Source organism: Cynocephalus volans, chromosome 8 (genome assembly GCF_027409185.1).
Source record: "Cynocephalus volans isolate mCynVol1 chromosome 8, mCynVol1.pri, whole genome shotgun sequence".
Lineage (NCBI taxonomy): Eukaryota > Metazoa > Chordata > Mammalia > Dermoptera > Cynocephalidae > Cynocephalus > Cynocephalus volans.
This window is the reverse complement of record NC_084467.1, coordinates 107,687,358-107,705,076: the sequence shown is the minus strand read 5'-3', so window position 1 is coordinate 107,705,076 and position 17,719 is coordinate 107,687,358. Positions and strand designations below refer to the sequence as shown.

The 17,719-nt window shown below is 37.2% G+C and overlaps 1 pseudogene; it reads left to right on the top strand.

The window, feature by feature from the left end:
* The first annotated feature begins 14,361 nt into the window (after positions 1–14,361).
* On the top strand, positions 14,362–14,458 carry LOC134385346 (U6 spliceosomal RNA; annotated as a pseudogene).
* Positions 14,459–17,719: the final 3,261 nt, after the last annotated feature.

Genomic DNA, 17,719 nt, shown 5'->3' with positions numbered 1-17,719 from the left:
TTTCCAGCCAGCCTGCTGTAGACTTGCACGTACTACCCAAACCCTGAGATAAGGACAGAAAGCAGAAACCAGACAGTCTTGGCAAAACTTTGCACCTGAGACCTTGTATGAAGCCTTCTCTGCTCACGTGCCCCTCTCTCCTGCTTTTCATTTCCCACGTTCCATTCCCTCATCCCCCTCTTTAAAAACCCCTTGGTAAATCTGAATCTCTGAGATGGCTTTGTCTGGCCATCCTCCTTCAGGTTTACTGGAGAGATGGGTTAGCCTAACATCTCTCCTCAGGTCACTGGTATTCCTGAATAAAGCTGACTTCCATTTTCACCAACATTTGACTTTTGTTTGTTTTTTGTCTGGGAGCAGGCAGGTGGATCTGTGAAATTGGTATCAATTTGGGGGAGCCTCAGCCAGAGCTGAGTGTGCCCTGTAACATCAGGACTGTCATCAAAACTCAATGATAACAAGGCAACTCCCAATCCCCAGTGTCAGTGGAGTCCATGTGGGGAGCAATAAGGAGGTACTGCTACCTCTCCCAGACAGGTTGGAATCACTGGAAGCCTAGTGGGGAGCTGGAACTCCTACCTCTGCCCAGCGGTAATGAGTACTTCCTCCCCTCAGATGTCAATAGAGGCCAAGTGCAGAATCTGGACTCCTACACCTACCTGGCTGTAACAAGGCACTCCTAACTACCCCCACCCCCTCCCCCCACACACTTCCCCCGCCTAAGCAGTATCAGAGAAAACCACCTAAAACATAAGGTTGAAATAAGATCTGAAGTCTTAAAACATAATGCCCAAAATGTCCAGGTTTCAATTAAAAGGCACTCATATCAACAATTGAGGAAGATCTCAAACTGAATGAAAACAGACAACAGCTAGATGATAGAGATGTTAGAATTATCTGACAAAGTTTTTTTTTTCATTTCTCCCTTTTTTTGACTTTTTTCTCTTGTTTGTTTTTTCTTTTCTTTTTTATCTGACAGATTTTAAAGTAGTCATTATAAAAATGTTTCAACAAACAATTATGAGCATGCTGGAAACAAATGAAAAAATAGAAGGTCTCAGCAAAGAAGTAAAAAGTCTCAGTAAAGAAATAGAAAATATAAAGAAGAACCAAATGAAAAAGAAAATTTTTTTTGCTGGCTAGGGATCTGAACCCTTGACCTTGGTGTCATCAGCACCACGAAATGAAGATTTTAGAAATGAAAAATACGATAACCAAAAATTTTTTTAAATTTCAATGGATAGGCTCAAAAGCAGAATGGAGGAGACAGAGGGAAGAATCAGTGAACTGGAAGACAGAACAATTCTGAGAAATGGAAAAAACAGACTGGGAAAAAAATTAGCAGAGCCTCAGGAACTTGTGAGATTACTACAAAATATTTAATATTTGTGTCAAACTCCCAGAAGGAGAAGAGAAAGAGAACAAGGCTGAAAAACATACCAAAAGAAATAATGGCTGAAAATTCCCCAAATTTGGCACAGGGATGAACCTACAGATTCAAGAAGCTGAGTGAATCCCAAATAGGATAAACCCAAACAAATTCATGCCAAGACACATCATAGTCAAACTGCTGAAAACTAAAAACAAACAAATCTTGAAAGCAGCATGGAGAAAAACAATTTGAATGACAGCAGATTCTCATCAGAAGCTATTAAAGAAGAGGCACAAAGTTTTTCAAGTGCTGCAAGAAAAGACTGTCAACTCAGATTCCTATATCCAGTGAAAATATCCTTCAAGAATGAAAGGGATACAACTCAACAACAAAAAGACAAGTAATCCAATGAAAAAATGAGCAAAGGACTTAAATAGACATTTCTTCAATGTCTATTCAAAATATTCAAATGGGGGCCGAGCCCGTGGCGCACTTGGTAGAGTGCTGCGCTGGGAGCGCGGCGACGCTCCCGCCGCGGGTTCGGATCCTATATAGGACTGACCGGTGCACTCACTGGCTGAGTGCCGGTCACGAAAAAACGACAAAAAAAAAAAAAAAAAAAAAAAATATTCAAATGGCCAACAAGCACATGAAAAGATGTTCAATGTCATTAGCCATTAGAGAAGAACAAATAAAACCACAATAAAATACCACTTCATACCTACCAGGATGGCTATAGTTTCTAAAATGGAAAATAAGTGTTAGTGAGAACAAAGAAAAAATGGAACCCTTGTGTATTGCTGGTAGGAATGTAAAATTGTGCAGCTGCTGTGAAAAACAGCTTGGCAGTTCCTCAATAAGCTAAACGTATAATTAAACGTAGAATATGACTCAGTAATTCCACTCCTAGGTATATACCCCCAAAAACTGAAAACAGGTACTCAAACAAATACTTGTACATGCACGTTCATAGCAGCACTATTCATAATAACTAAAAAATGGAAACAACCCAAATGTCCATTAGTAGATGAATGGATAAACAAACTGTGGTATATAAACACAATGGCATATTACTCAGCCATGAGAAGGAATAAAGTACTGATACATGCTATAACATGAATGCAGCTCAAAAACGTTATGCTAAATGAAAGAAGCCAGACACAAAAGATCACATATTATATAATTCCATCTATATGAAATGCCCAGAATAGGTAAATCTATAGTAAAAGAAAGCTGGTTGGAGGTTGCCAGAAGTTGAGGGGTGACTGGGTACAGGGTTTCCTTTTGGGGTAATGAAAATATTAAGGAACTAGACAGTGCTAATGGTTGCACAACATTTTCAATGTACTAAATACTACTAAACTGTACACTTTAAAACGGTTAAAATCGTGAAGTCCATGTTATGTGTATTTTACCACAATAAAAAAATAATGAAGGGCTGGCTGGTTAGCTCAGGTAGAGCCTAGTGCTGATAACACCAAGGTCCAGGGTTCAATCCCTGTACCGGCCAGCTTCCAAATAAATGAATAAATGAATATTGAAGAAAAAATCTTAGGATATTTTGTAGATATAGACAAGATTATTCTAAACTTTATATGAAAGGGAAAGGAGCTAGAATAGATAAAACAATTTTGAAATAGGAGAATTAACTGGGGAGAATCAGCTTATCCATTTTCAGGACTTATTATATGGCTACAGTAGTCGACACTGTGTTGCTGGCAGAGGGATAAACACACAGATCAATGAAACAGGATAGAAAACAGAATAGAGTACTCTGTAGTAGACCCACACAAATATACCCAACTGATTTTTTTATACAAGGGTAAATTTACAAAAGCAATTCAATAGAGGAAAGAGCTTTTTCATCATACATTGCTGAAGAAATTGGACATTCTTAGGCAGATAAATAAGTGAAACAAAACCTCAACCTAAGTCTCATACCTTAATACCCTATATAAAAACTAACTTAAAGTAGGTCACCAACCTAAATGTGAAATGTAAAACTTTTATTAAAAAAAAAAATAGAAATCTTCATGATCTAGGGCTAGACAAAGACGTGACACCAAAAGCACAATCTATAAAAGGAAAAACTGATAAATTAGAATTCATTAAAATTAAACACATTTGTTCTACAAAAGACCCTGTTACAAAGATGAAAAGACAAGCTACTGATTGGAAGAAAATATTTGAAAACCACATCCTCAACAAAGGACTATTATCTAGAATACATAATGAATTCTCAAAACCCAGCAGTTAAAAAAAAAAAACCCAAATGAGTAAATTAATCCCCCCCAAACAATCCGATGAGAAAATGGTAAAAAAAAGAAAAGGGAAAGGAAAGAAAAGAAAAAAACATAAAGACACATCTCACCAACAAGGATATACAAATGGCAAATAAGCATATAAAAAGATTTTCAATATCATTAGTCATTAGCGAAATTCAAATTAAAACCACAATTATATATCACTATACATCTATTAGAATGGCTAAAATAAAAAAATAACGACAACGTCAAATGCTGGTGAGAATGCAGAGAAACTGGATCACTCATCCATTGCTTATAGGATTGTAAAATGGTACAGCTACCCTGGAAAACAGTTTGCCAGTTATCTGTAAAACAAAATATGCGATTGCCATATGTATTAGTCAGGGTTCTCCAGAGAGACAGAATCAGTAGGATATATTACAATTACATGAGAGGGATTTATTAGGGGAATTAGCTCACGTGGCTATGAAGAAAAGTTCCACGATAGGCCGTCTACAAACTGGATGCCGGTAGTGTGGCTCAGTCCAAGTTCAAAGGCCTCAGAACCAGGGAAGCTGATGGTGTTCTTGGTGTAAGTTCTGGAACCCCAAAGCTGAAGAGTCTCAAGCTCTGATGTCCACGGACAGGGGAGAAGAGTGTATCACAGCTCTAGTGGATCGAGAGAGCGCTTCACCTCTTTCCTCTGTCTTTTGTTCTCTCAGGACCCCCCAGTGGATTGGATGGTTCCCACCCATACTGAGGGTGGGTCTTTCACACCCAGGCCACTAAGACTCTCATACTAATCTCTGCTGGAAACACCCTCATGGACACACCTAAAAAGATTGCTTTACCAGGTTTCTCAGCATTCCTTCAACTAACCAAGTTGACATCTAGAATTAATCTTCACACCATATGACCTAGCTTTTGCACTCCTGGCCATTTATCCCAGAGAAATAAAAACTTATGTTCACACAAAAAACTGTACACAAATGCTTATAGCAGATCTATTAATAATAGCCAAAAACTGGAAACAAGGCAGATGTCCTTCAATAGGTGAATGGTTAAACAAACTGCAGTACATCTGTAACATAGAATACTAGTTAGCAATAAAAAGGAAGAAATTACAATACATCTAACAGGTAGAGGGTCATGAAAATCAACTACCATGTATACTGTAAGTTAAAAAAAAAAAAGATTACAATACACCTAAAAACCTGGATGAATCTCCAGAGGATTATGCTGAGTGAAAAAAGCCAATCCCAAAAGGTTGCATACTGCACAATTCTACTTACATAACATTCTTAAAATGACAAAGTTATAAAAATGGAGAACAGATTAGTTGTGGCCGGGGATTAAGGTGAGGATGGGGTTGGGAGAGAAGCGACTGTAGCAACATGAGGGATCCTTGCGGTGATGAAAACATTCTTTATCTTGACTATATCAATGTCAATTTCCTAGTTGTGATATTGTATTATAGTTTCACAAGACAGTTACCACCATGGGAAACTGGGTAAAGGATACACATGACCTTTCTGTATTATTTCTTACAACTGCATGTAAAGCTATCATTATCTCAAAATAAAAAGTTTAATTTATGTTTAATGAGTATAGAGTTCCAGTTTTGCAAGATAAAAAGAGTTCTGGACACTGGTTGCACAACAATGTGAATGTACTTAACAGTACTAAACTGTACACTTAAGATAGTGAATATTATGTTATGTGTATTTTACAACAACAAAAAATAAAAAATACACAAAAAAGTTTAATTTAAAAAAAACAACTTGGGAGAGTGCAGTGCTGGTAATACCAAAGTCATGGGTTCAGATCCCAGTACCCGCCAGCCACCAAAAAAAAAAAAAAAAAAAATACAGGGGTGAGGGCAGAGTGAGGAGGGGGGAAAAAAAGTAGAAATATTTTACAAACAAAATCTAGAATTGATTAGGGCTAAAGAAAAGGGAGCTCTCTGCTAGGAATGGGAAAAAATGCAACTAATTCCACCAGAGGGAGTGAATAAAACATTATAATGACTGCAGCAGACTGGTAGCAAAGCCAGCATTAGAACCGATGATATCTCCACATTACTTGAGATTCCCTTTTACTTGGAGCTTTAAGATCCATATGAGCTCTAACCCTTTTATGGCATTGTATTTTCCACATGATACCAGATGATATTAATCTCAACCCTTCCTAATTGTCCACAATATTTCCTGTCTGCCTAGACAATTCCTGGGTATATCATCCTGTAAGCCAGTAGTTCTCAACCTTAGCTGTACACGAAATCACATGGGGAGTAAACAAAAAAAACTTTCTGTCTGGGTCCCACCCCCAGAGATTCTGATTTAATTGGTCTGGGGTGTAGTCTGAGCTTCAGAATTTTTAAAAGCTCCCCAGATAATTCTAACATGGAGCCAAGGTTGACAGCCACTACTTTAGGCCCCGGATAGTGCATTTTTTAATGAAGCACTATATTACATATGTCTTGCATTTCACTATTACTTTGTATTTGTGTTTATTTTGTCTCCATGGCAAGACTGCAATATCCTAGAAGGCATAATTCTGTCATATATTTCCAACAAATTTTAAGTGCTTGGTCAACACTTGCAGAAGTGAACTAAGCCAACTAGCTGAGAATGTTCCTGGCTTGACACTAAGATCCAAGTTAATTCTGGTTAATTAATATAGTCCAAATCTAAGATGAAACAAGGGAGGGAGATAAAATCTAGCATTTTATGAGAATGACAGACATTATTCTTGATATAGCAGTAGCTAAAGCACAGGCCTAAATAACAAAAATCTTTGCCCGATTAGCAATAAATGTCTGGAGACAAAAAAACACAAGGCATTAACCATCAACCCTAATCATTATTAGTTTTTCATGGTAAGTTCTCCTGTCAGTCCAATTTGGTTGTTTTATCCACAACGTTACAATAAATATGAAAAGAATTCTTCAGGAGATGGAGGGCTATATGTGTGTTAAGAGTCCAGAAATCAATCAGAAACACCCAAAGTCCTTCTGAGGAACAGTGTAGGTAGACATTATCTTCTACTGCCTAACTAAAAAAACCAGCAAGGAAGACCCAAAGGGATGTTACTTCACAGACTAAACTTCACCTTATAGTTTCTCATGGACTCTCATAATTTGGAATTAATCTATATCCAGGGGGCCTAAAATGCCTGACATAGTGAGGAGGTATCCTGCTGTGTAATTTAATAGACCAGATGTTTCCTATGCCCACCCAATTTCCAAGTTAATATGAATTCTGCTCAGATGAGGGGACAGTACTCAGATGAAGGACAGTACTGGAATTATAAGGACTCTCGGAGACAGAAGAGATATCTTAGATCATATACATAATCTGTTGGGCTTTCAATCCATTTTAGCAATAAAACTCTTTTTTTTCTAATGAAATCATATTCCAAATCCTAAAGTGTAAAACAGCTCAAAGCAGAGCTGCTCTGGTTGGACTGAGGTGCAGGGAATTCCTAGTGCTCTGGGTAGCATGGGTGTGAATAACAGATTCTACAGGTGAAGGAGCTGAGGTTTACGTTTATGTGGCCCTGTCCTTGACAGGCTCCAGAGAGAAGTCACATACCTGAATGAAAAGGAGTTAATCACCTCTCTTGCATGAGAACATCAAGAAGGTCATGTTCTTGAGCTCCACAAGAATAAACTGTCCCTGAAGCAAAGAAGTTCCATGCAGTAAAAGGACTTCTGCTAAGCCAGTTTAGGTCATAGTAGTGTGAGACCAACTGGGACTGAAAATATCTAGCAGTATTTTTCAACTGGAATGGTACCACCTTCCCCAAGGGCGGGCCTTTGGAAATATATGTAGGGGCACTTTCAAAATTTACAATGACTGGAGATGCAACTGGCATTTGGCAGGGGAAAGGTGGCAAGAATGTTAAATGTCCTGCACTGAAGAGGATAATTCCACAAAATCCTCCCTCCCATAATGTCAACAGAGTCCCATTGAGAAACACTGAAAGCAATGGAAACTTGAAAGATTTGGGTTACTTACATTCAAGGTCCCCATGACACACCTCAATATGTTCCGCCACAACTGAACACTAAGTAAGCCTAATCTTTCTCTACCTCATTAATTTTCACTGCCTCTGCTGTACCTTTACCAGTTATTTACATTCTATCTTCCCAATCAGGATCTCTTTGGTAACAAATTATCCTTTTTTCAGATGTTGTAAGATTTGTAGCTCCCATGAAGGCCAGGAGCCACTGGTGGCTGGCTCCTCAAACATAATCAGAGCCCACTATAAAAATGAATAATATCTTCAATAGTATGCCTAATTCTTCACCTGAAGGTAAGTGGTCAAGATGTTGAACACACTAGTGAAGAAAATCCCCTGCTATTATATGGCAAAAATGAAAGAATTGAGTTCTACCAAAATAATTAATAGAGAGTTTTCCCCTCTACAAGACCTCAAGACAGAAACTAATATAAACCAAATAAACAAAATTATATCTATGAGGGCATATACTGTAATGGATACTATCCAGCAATTCAAGTATTTTTCAGAACTATGTGATGGTCAGAATAGAATTCCTCCAAAGGCAGAGTGAAATACTCTTTGAGCCAGAAGAGTAAAATCTGTTTCCTATGGTTCTATTACTGCTTTGAGCTGGGTATTGACTGATTTACTAAAGGCTGACTTAGCAAGTGTCTGCTTTACTCTCACCACCATCCACAGTAAAGAGGAGTCACATCTTGTCTATTCTAGCCCTCTAGTAAGGGGTGTATACCCCCCCCCAAGATATTGTAGTTAAAACATTAAGTATACATACTTGAGCATTTTTCTGAGGACAGGTCTCATATCTTCCATCACATTTTCAAAAGGGGGTCTATTCTCCAAAAAAGTTAAGAACCACTGACTTATCAACTCTCAATCCCTAGTAATCTCACATTGCCAACAATCCTAATCAGTTTACCTAAAGAAACCCCATCTTTACTGCATCAGCAGTCTTTGATTTTAGAAATATTTTATTTTTGGAGCTCTCTTCTTAAAACAGGGAAATGCAAGCACTGCTCTCCTCATCTTTCCAGGAATTGATAAAAACATCAAATGTGTAGGTAAAGGTGACACAAAATACACATATTTTTATGTAATACTTTCAAATGAGTAAAATGGCAAAATTTCTAACCATGAAAAATGAAAGCTGTCTTTTCTTTTAATTTAAATTTAAACTCATACTTTCAAAAATACCTGATTTGCTTTTATTTTAACTGTAATTTTTCCAAAAAGAATTTGAAGTGCAAAAAAATACATAAACACCTCACATGTAACCAAAATAAATATAACAACTAACATAGAAATAGAAAATGTGAACACTATAGAAAAGACAAAATACATAGCAAAAACCCAAGTTGAAGAACCGACAGCAGCCCCCTCTGCCCAAAAGCAGGAAAGGAGCATGCTTGGGGTCCTAGGCAGGAGCCCAGGGCAGCCCTTTCTGCTCAGAAGCAGGCAAGAAGCATGGGTGGGGTCCCAGGCAGAAGCTGAGGGCAGCCTCCTCCACCCAAAAGCAGCCAAGGAGCATGCCTGGGGTCCTAGGCAGGAGCCGCAAGCAGCAACCCCTGCCCGGAAGCGGGCGAGGAGCATGCTGAAAACATCACTTCCACATAGGTGGCCCACCACAGCCACCACCACAGCCATGGCTGCCGCAAAAGTGGATCAACATCAAAGCAGTAGCCACAGCCACCATGCAGGCAGCCTTCTGGACACTCGACTGCATTAACAAAAGAAGAGTCACCAGCAGACACCAGAAAAAGAAAAAGGCATCTCTCTCCTCAAAGCCCACTCCAGAGTAGAAGAAGCAACGCTCTACCAGGTGATCCAAACATCAATGTAGAGATACTAAAAATATGAAAATCCAAGAAAATATGACACCACCAAAAGAATACAGTAATTCTCAAATACCAAACCTTATGGTACAGGAAACCTTTAAAATGACTAAAAACAAATTCTGAGCAATAATCTTAAGGAAACTCACTGAGATACAAGAAGACTCAGCTAGACAACATAATGAAATAAGAAAAAAAATCCAGGATATGAAGGATGAAACTTACAAAGAGATTAATACCTTAAAAAATAATGTAGCAGAATTCATGGAACTGAAAGATTCACTCAGTGAAATAAAAAACACAACCAAGAGCTTAAGCGGCAGGCTAGAATAAGCTGAAGAAAGAATTTCTGATCTTGAAGATATCTTTTTCAAACAACCCAGGCAGACCAAAAAAAGGAAAAAAGAATTTTAAAAAATGAAGAAAAACTAAGAGACCTAGCAGACAACCTTAATCACACAAACATTCAAATCACAGGTGTTCCAGAGGGGAGGAGAAAGGAAAAGGCATGGAAAACCTATTCAATGAAATAATAATGGAAAATTTCCCAGGTATAGGGAGAGACATGGACTGTCAGATCCAGGAGGCTCAAAGATCCCCAAACAGATTCAACCCAAAAAGATCCTCCCCAAGACACACTATGGTCAAACTGGCATAGCTCAAAGACAAAGAGAGAATCTTAAAAAAAACAAGAGAAAAACATCAAGTCACCTATAAGGAGGCCCCTATCAAACTACCAGCAGATTTCTCAACAGAAACTGTATATGCCAGAAGAAAATGGGATGACATATTCAAAATACTAAAGGGAAAAAACTGCCAGCCAAGAATACCATACCCAAGGCTATCTTTTAGAAATGAGGGAGAAATAGTGTATTTTCCAGAGGAACAAAAACTATGGGAGTTCACCACCACTTGACCAGTCCATGCACTCAGGGGAGTCCTGCATCTGGAATCTGAAAACAATAATCACTGCCACAAATACATAAGAAATAGGGCCGACCCCGTGGCGCACTCGTGAGAGTGCAGCGCTGCTCCCGGCCGTGGGTTCGGATCCTATATAAGGATGGCCAGTGCGCTCACTGGCTGAGCGCGGTGCGGGCCAGTCACAAAAAAGACAAAAAAAATAAATAAATAACAAAACCCACTGGTAGAACAAAAATGCAAATGAGAAAGAAACTAAATCTTACCACCACAAAAAACCATAATGACAATGAAACAAAAGCAAACACACTCTCAGTCTCTTTGGAAGATGATAGGGAAACAATACATTTTTCTAAAACTAGTAAGTAAAAGGGAAGAGTCAAACATTTATCCTGTCTTTCCTGTATGATCTGTTCCTCAGGGTAACCATAAGTAGTTGAGGAGGGAACATTTGTGTCTAGTGAAGTATCACAGCTAGTAAATAAAGAAGAAATAAAATAATTAGAATGTAGTATTTTGCAAACCCCTATTGAAATTATGATCTAGCAAATAATCATCAATGACTGTTAACATCACAGAGAGATGATCAGACATAAAGTGCCTCTTGTAGTAAGAACATATACCTCTAAAGCCAAATCTAACCTGAGTGAGACCAAGCCTCAGGATATAGCAACCAATCACTAGGAAATACAGGGGATGGTGGAACATGTTAAATGACACTACTGGGATGGAGCCAGCAAATCCAGACCTTGGGAAACTTTATGGGGTAAAGGGGAATTATTAGATGAAGGGAGAACCTATAGATTAAAAGAAACTTAAGAGACAGCTGACATAGCAACTAGTGCGATAAGCAGAAAGGGAGGGGAAGAGAATTGGAGATATTTAATCATGTTTAATGTTTGATTATATTAAGGAATTATTATGGATTTTAAAAATGTGAAAAAAATTTAAGTAATTTTTAAATTACTTTAAAAATATTACTAGCTATAGTTCTGTTCAAACTGTTTTTTCATAACTTAGTCTTGGTAGATAGGGTGTTTCTGTCATTTCACCTAGATGATCTAATTTTTTGACCAACAATTATTCATAGTATTCTCTTATAATCCTTGCGATTTCTATAAATTTGAAATGACAAATGTTGTAATGATCCCTCTTTCATTTCTTGTTTTAGTTATTTGAGTCTTCTCTCTTTTTTCTTAGTCCATTTAGGTAAAGGTTTGTCAATTTTGTGGATCATTTCAAAGTACCAACTTTTGGTTTTATTGATTTTCTCTATTTTTTTTTTCTATTTTATCTATGCTCTAATTTTTATTACTTACTTCATTTGCTAGGTCCAGGCTTAGTTTGCTCTCCATTTTCTAGTTTCTTGAGGTACAAAAGTGATTGTGAATTTGAGATCATTCTTTTTTTATTAATGTACATACACATTTATATTAAATAAATTTCCCTTTTAGCAAAAAAAGAAAAAACAAACCAAGTTAACATAAATACTATAAATTACTATTATATTTTTCTCTGAACTTCTAAACAGTTAAAACAAAAAGAGAAAGAAAATGAGTAAACAATAATTAATGGGGCAATCATTCTCATTGCCTCCTAAAAGGAAACATATCAAGCTGTCAAAAAAGGCAAAGTTTTCTTATATGGGGAAATTACCAAGTAGGCCCTTATACCTGTAACTGAATACTATCATGGCCATTGCTGGATTTATCTGAAATTAATGTAGAAAAGGTATCTTGTTTCCTTTTCATTATTTCATTGGACCCAAAATAAAAGAGACTGTCAAATGATTCTCTTCTATTTTTGCAGCATAAATTAGGGGTTTAGTAACATAGCTTAAATGTATTGAAATGCATTTGAATTTTTCTAAACTACTTAGGTGTATAAAAGCTGTATGCCATCCTGTCTCTATTCTTACCACTTAGCAATTGGCTTCATCTCTTAGCCAGCATTCTAATCCAAAAATCTAAAGACTGTCTTCTCCATTCTACTATCTCTCACATTCTAGTCTGAATCTGTATCTTTTCTGTTTTCCTTTTAATCATCTAAACTCAGTCACCTGTAAACCTATAGAAGATGCCTGAATGCAGAGTACTGGCTTCAGAGTCAAATAAATCTGGATTTGAATTGGGCTGTGCCACTCTTCCAAATTTATAACCTTGGTCAAGATGGTCTCTCTGAGGGCCAGCTGGTAGGCTCACTGTGTAGAACATGGTGCTGATAACTCCCAGGTCAAGGGTTTGGATCCTCCTACCAGCAAGCCACCCAAAAACAAAAACAAAAAACAGATGGTCTTTCTGAGCTTCAGCATCCTAATCTGTAAAATGGTAATAAGAACTACATATCAGGGTTGTTGTGAGAATCAGAGACACTATCATGCAGATCACTCAGCATACCATCAGGCACCTGCAGATGTTCAACAATGATGTTATCAAATTACTTCTACTATTATGATTACCCTTGTCCAGGTAGATCTGTTTTATTGTCTCATGACAATTCTCCCTATAAATTTTCAAGATTTCTCCCTTTGACTGTAAAAATCAACAAACTCTTTTGCTGTGTTTCTCCTATCTGTTAACTTTGTCTGAAATCCTGTCTTGCTTTCAATGGTGGCACTATCCTCAGCCACAGGGGGGGATATTTTATCCTAGTACAAATGGTATACAAATGAGTAGCTGGTATCCAGGTTGTAGCTTTTTCATAGCTTCAGAACATTGAATGAGCATGAAGTAATTTAAAACTACAACATAAATAACTCCAAAAGGGTAAAGGAGACAGGTCTATAAGTGGGATGGGGGGCCGAGCCCGTGGCGCACTTGGGAGAGTGCAGCGCTGGGAGCCCAGCGACGCTCCCGCCGCGGGTTCGGATCCTATATAGGAATGGCCGGTGCACTCACTGGCTGAGTACCGGTCACGAAAAAGACAAAAAAAAAATATATATATATATATAAGTGGGATGGGAAAAATCTAAAGGACCTGACCCATGCTCCAAATCAGCCTGAGTGGTGCTAACAAAGAGTTAGTGACTATCAGGGGCTATGAACTTATAGAAAACAGACCAGTTTAAAGCTTTATAAGGAAGAGAAACATCAGATAAATGATCTCATCTACTTTAAAAATAGACATTGTTTTTGCAATTAATCTTTACTATTTTGACAATGTCTAAGCATCAGCAAGCCCTATCTATAGACTTTACCTGCAAAGTACGTCCCAAGATTGACCATTTGTCATTGCTTCCATGGCCACTGTCATAGTCCTAAATGGCCAAATCTGCTTCCATTCTTCTCCTCTAAAACTATTCTGTACAGAGCAGTGAGAACGACCTATTTTTAAAATTTAGATTATAATATTTTGTTTTTTAATTTATACTTTTTTTTTTCTCTTTCTCATCTTCTTTTGGATTAAGCTTTTGTCTTGTTTTATTATTTTAATTCCCTTTCCTCCTCTTTTGACTAAGAAATAATACACTTTTTTTCCCTATTATTTTGGTACCTATGCTTAACAATGCACACTTAAAATAATAAAGTATAAATCCAATCAATTTTGACATATTCCTCTCAAACAAAATGAGGATCTCAGACTTTAATTGTAATTTCCTTTCTGTCTTATGTGTTATTATTGTGCTTCAATTCCAGAAAGTGTCATTTTTAAAATACAGTAATTGTTTAGATTTAATCACAAATTTCTTTGTTTACCATTCCTTCTCCCATCTTAATGTATCCTTCTGGGCTCAAAATCATTCTTTCTGTAGTAAATCCTTTAACAGTTCTTCTGATAAGTATCTACCGTTGGCAAATTCCTTCAAGTTTTGGTTTATTTGAAAATGTTTTACTTGTTTTTAATTCTGGAATAATATTTTAGCTGAGTATAGATGTCTAAATTGGCAATTATCTCTCATTTTATCAGAGCCATACCACAACTGTATTTGGAACAAAATCCAAGTCTACTTCAAAAAGTTTGTGGAAAAATGGAATATATACATATACAAAATTGGAATGATACAGAGATTCACATGATGCCCGCGCAAGGACAACACGCAAATTCATGAAGCATTGCATATTTTGCTTTCCTTTCCTAATGTTCATGAGTGGGGAAACTGAGGCCCCCATAAACGAAGTGACTTACCCAATCGAGGACCCTCCTGGCTTCAAATCCCGTCCTCAACCCCTCCTCTAAAAAAAAAAAAAAAAAAGATAATACGAATCTTTCCAGAAACTTTTTGAAGACCCATATATATATATATATATATACATACACGCATATATACATATATAGATATATATCCATACACACACACACACACACACACACACACAAGTATACATCTCAAAGGAACCACAGATGACAGAGGATTTCTGGCTTTAAACATTTATTATGGAAATTTTCAAACATATTTACAAAAAGAAAGAGACTAGTATAGTTAATTCCTGTGTATTCATCACACATTTTCTACAATTATCAATTTCATGTTTCAATCTTGTTTTAACATTACCCCCACTGCTCCCCCACCCTGAATTATTTGGAAGCAAATCTCAGATATCATACCTTTTCTGTTTGTTTTTGTTTTTTCACACAACAGGGATGTACCAAAACTTTTGTTTTTGCTTTTGTTTGGGGAGGTTTTTGTTTTTTGCTGCTGGCCAGACGAGGGATCCGAACCCATGACCTTGGTATTAAAAGTTGTTGGGGGTTTTTTTAGTTGACAGCTGGCCATAAAGGGATCTGAACCTTTGGTCTTGATGTTATCAACACCATGCTCTATCCAAGAGAGCTAACTAGCCAGACCTATCAAACCTTTTTACCTGCAAATATTTTATCTGAAATATTTCAAGATGTATCTCTCAAACATTAGCATTCTTTTTTTAAAAGTACCACCCCACCTATCACACCAACAACATTAACAGTATTTTCTTATAAATCATCAAATATCCAGTAAGTATTCATCAGCTTGCAAATTTCCCTGATTGTGTCGTAATTTTCTTTTCTTGAATTAGAATCCAATAAAGTCCATCCTCTGCAAGTGTTTGATGTTTCTTAAGCCTCTTTTAATCTATAGAGAATCTCTCCCCATCTTTCCAAAAACTTTTTTTGGTGGCTGGCCAGTATGGAGATCCAAACTCTTGACCTTGATCTTATAACACCACGCTCTAACCAACTGTGCTAACTGGCCAGCCTCCTCCCCATCATCTTTTGTTTTTTGTTTTTTTTGATTTATTTGTTGAAGAACCCAGGTCATTTGTCCTGTATTCTCATAGTTTTAATTTGCACCTCTGAGGTATCATTTCATGTCTCCTGTATTTCTTGCAAATTAGCAGTTAGCTCTAGACTAGCAGTTTGCAAGGCTACTTCATGCTAGGTTAAGTTGTGCATTCCTATATCAGGAGGACATGTTTGCCTCTCTTTTTGTGATGGATAACAGCCATTGTTGATCACTGCTTAGATACATTAATTCATTAGGAGTTACAAAATGTTGACATTCTAGTTGTTATTCCTTCTTCATTTATTTACTGAAGTACTCGTATAAAGAGAAATTTCCCCCTCATCTTGAGATATAGCTCCAAAAGGAAAACCAGGATAAACACTTGATTCTTTCCAATTACTAGCAGTTTTCAAAATAATAAACTGATCCGCTAGCATTTTCCAACAATTACCAATGAGTCTGTATTTTTAAATATCATTGTGAACTCATGGATGTATACATATTTGATGTGTTTCAATCCATTGCAAACAGTATCCATTTTCTTGCTCAAATTGTTCCAATTTTGGCTAGTAGGAACTATTCTAGTTGGCTCCTGAGTTCTTTTGATCGGATCCTAATAGTCTTTGAAAGCTTCCTTGCTTATCTTGGACAATTCCTGCCCCAAACCTGGAATAATCCATTTCTCCGAGGAGTCCTGGCTCCTTTTAGTGGGAAATGGTATTTAGATAGCACAATTTGGACACTAGAAATGTCCATTGATAACTGGTCATTGTTTTCAGGCCTTTTTAGAATAAAGTTGGAAAGTTTTTAGGATATAATACACCATAAGCTCATAGTTATACTTGCAATTTAAATTTGGAATTACAAAGTTTTTTCTTAACTTCATAAATCTACTTACCTCTTTATTCCACACCAAAAATCCAGGTTCTAAAGACATCAACATTATTACTCATTTATTTTATCCCACAATACACCCAAAATAGTTTCAGAATAACAATTCCAACACTAACACCAAAAATATGACTACTTAAAAATATTTTTGCACTTCTTTTTGTCATTAGATTACATCCCACTGGGATGTCACAGTCAAATTATTGTGTTTTAAAGTCACTTCAATAGTTTGGTTGGAGGTATTTCACATTTTTGTAATAACACTCCTTGTGATATGGCCTCATGTGGTTGAGAGAAAAACTAAATTTGTCAGATATCTATATCTAGACACAGATATATATGAAGACTACTGTGCAGACATGTAGATTCTGAATTAAATGTAGAGCCAATTGGTACAAATGCCTTAATGACACTATATGGAATCAGTCCTTGTGTCAATTTCACTTGGCAAGTTCTGAAAGATGATCATCTCAGATCTGCCAGTGGCTGCAGAAACATGACATGGCTAAATTCTCTGGTTGCAATACATTAAAAAGGTCACAAGATTGTTATTCCTTTCTGAATCTCTTTTTCTCTCAGTATATTTCTCCACTCACACTTCCCTATGGATTGGTAGCCTTCAAAAAATTCTATCTCCATTTCTTCTTCACCTCTTTGCCTTTGTTAGCCTTCTCCCTCAGTAATTCAGGAGCTTATATTTTTTGTGTATTGATTAGGGGGAGGGAGGAGGAATTGCTGCACAGACTAAGGTAATGAAAATGGAGGAGGTAGAAGGATAAACAGCTGCAAGGATCTAAGCTGGATAGACTGAACAAACCTTCAACCTAAACAACTCAGAGCTCAGATTTCTTCTCTGTACAGCTGTCTTTTTTCGTCCTTCTGAAATACTCTGCAAAGATGGGGGTGGGGCTGGAACTACCTCTGCTATGGATCTCATTTAAAGTCAGCTACCTCCCAGATGCTACCTATAGAAACTAAATGTAATATTCAATATAGCAGGGATAAGGTGTCCAACAAAAGGTATCCAGTTGCCTGCTATAGTTTTTAAAGGACAAGAGCTCATTATTGAGAATGCTGGAGGGCTGCCTGGAGTAGGCAGTGACTACAAAGTCATATAAGCTGCAATTGGGTATCTGACTCACCTGTCATATTTCTCTCTCCCCTCCCCCACTTGGCACCCAATCTTCCATATTCTTTCTAATCCTCCTACCCTCCCCACTCCCCCCACTCCCTC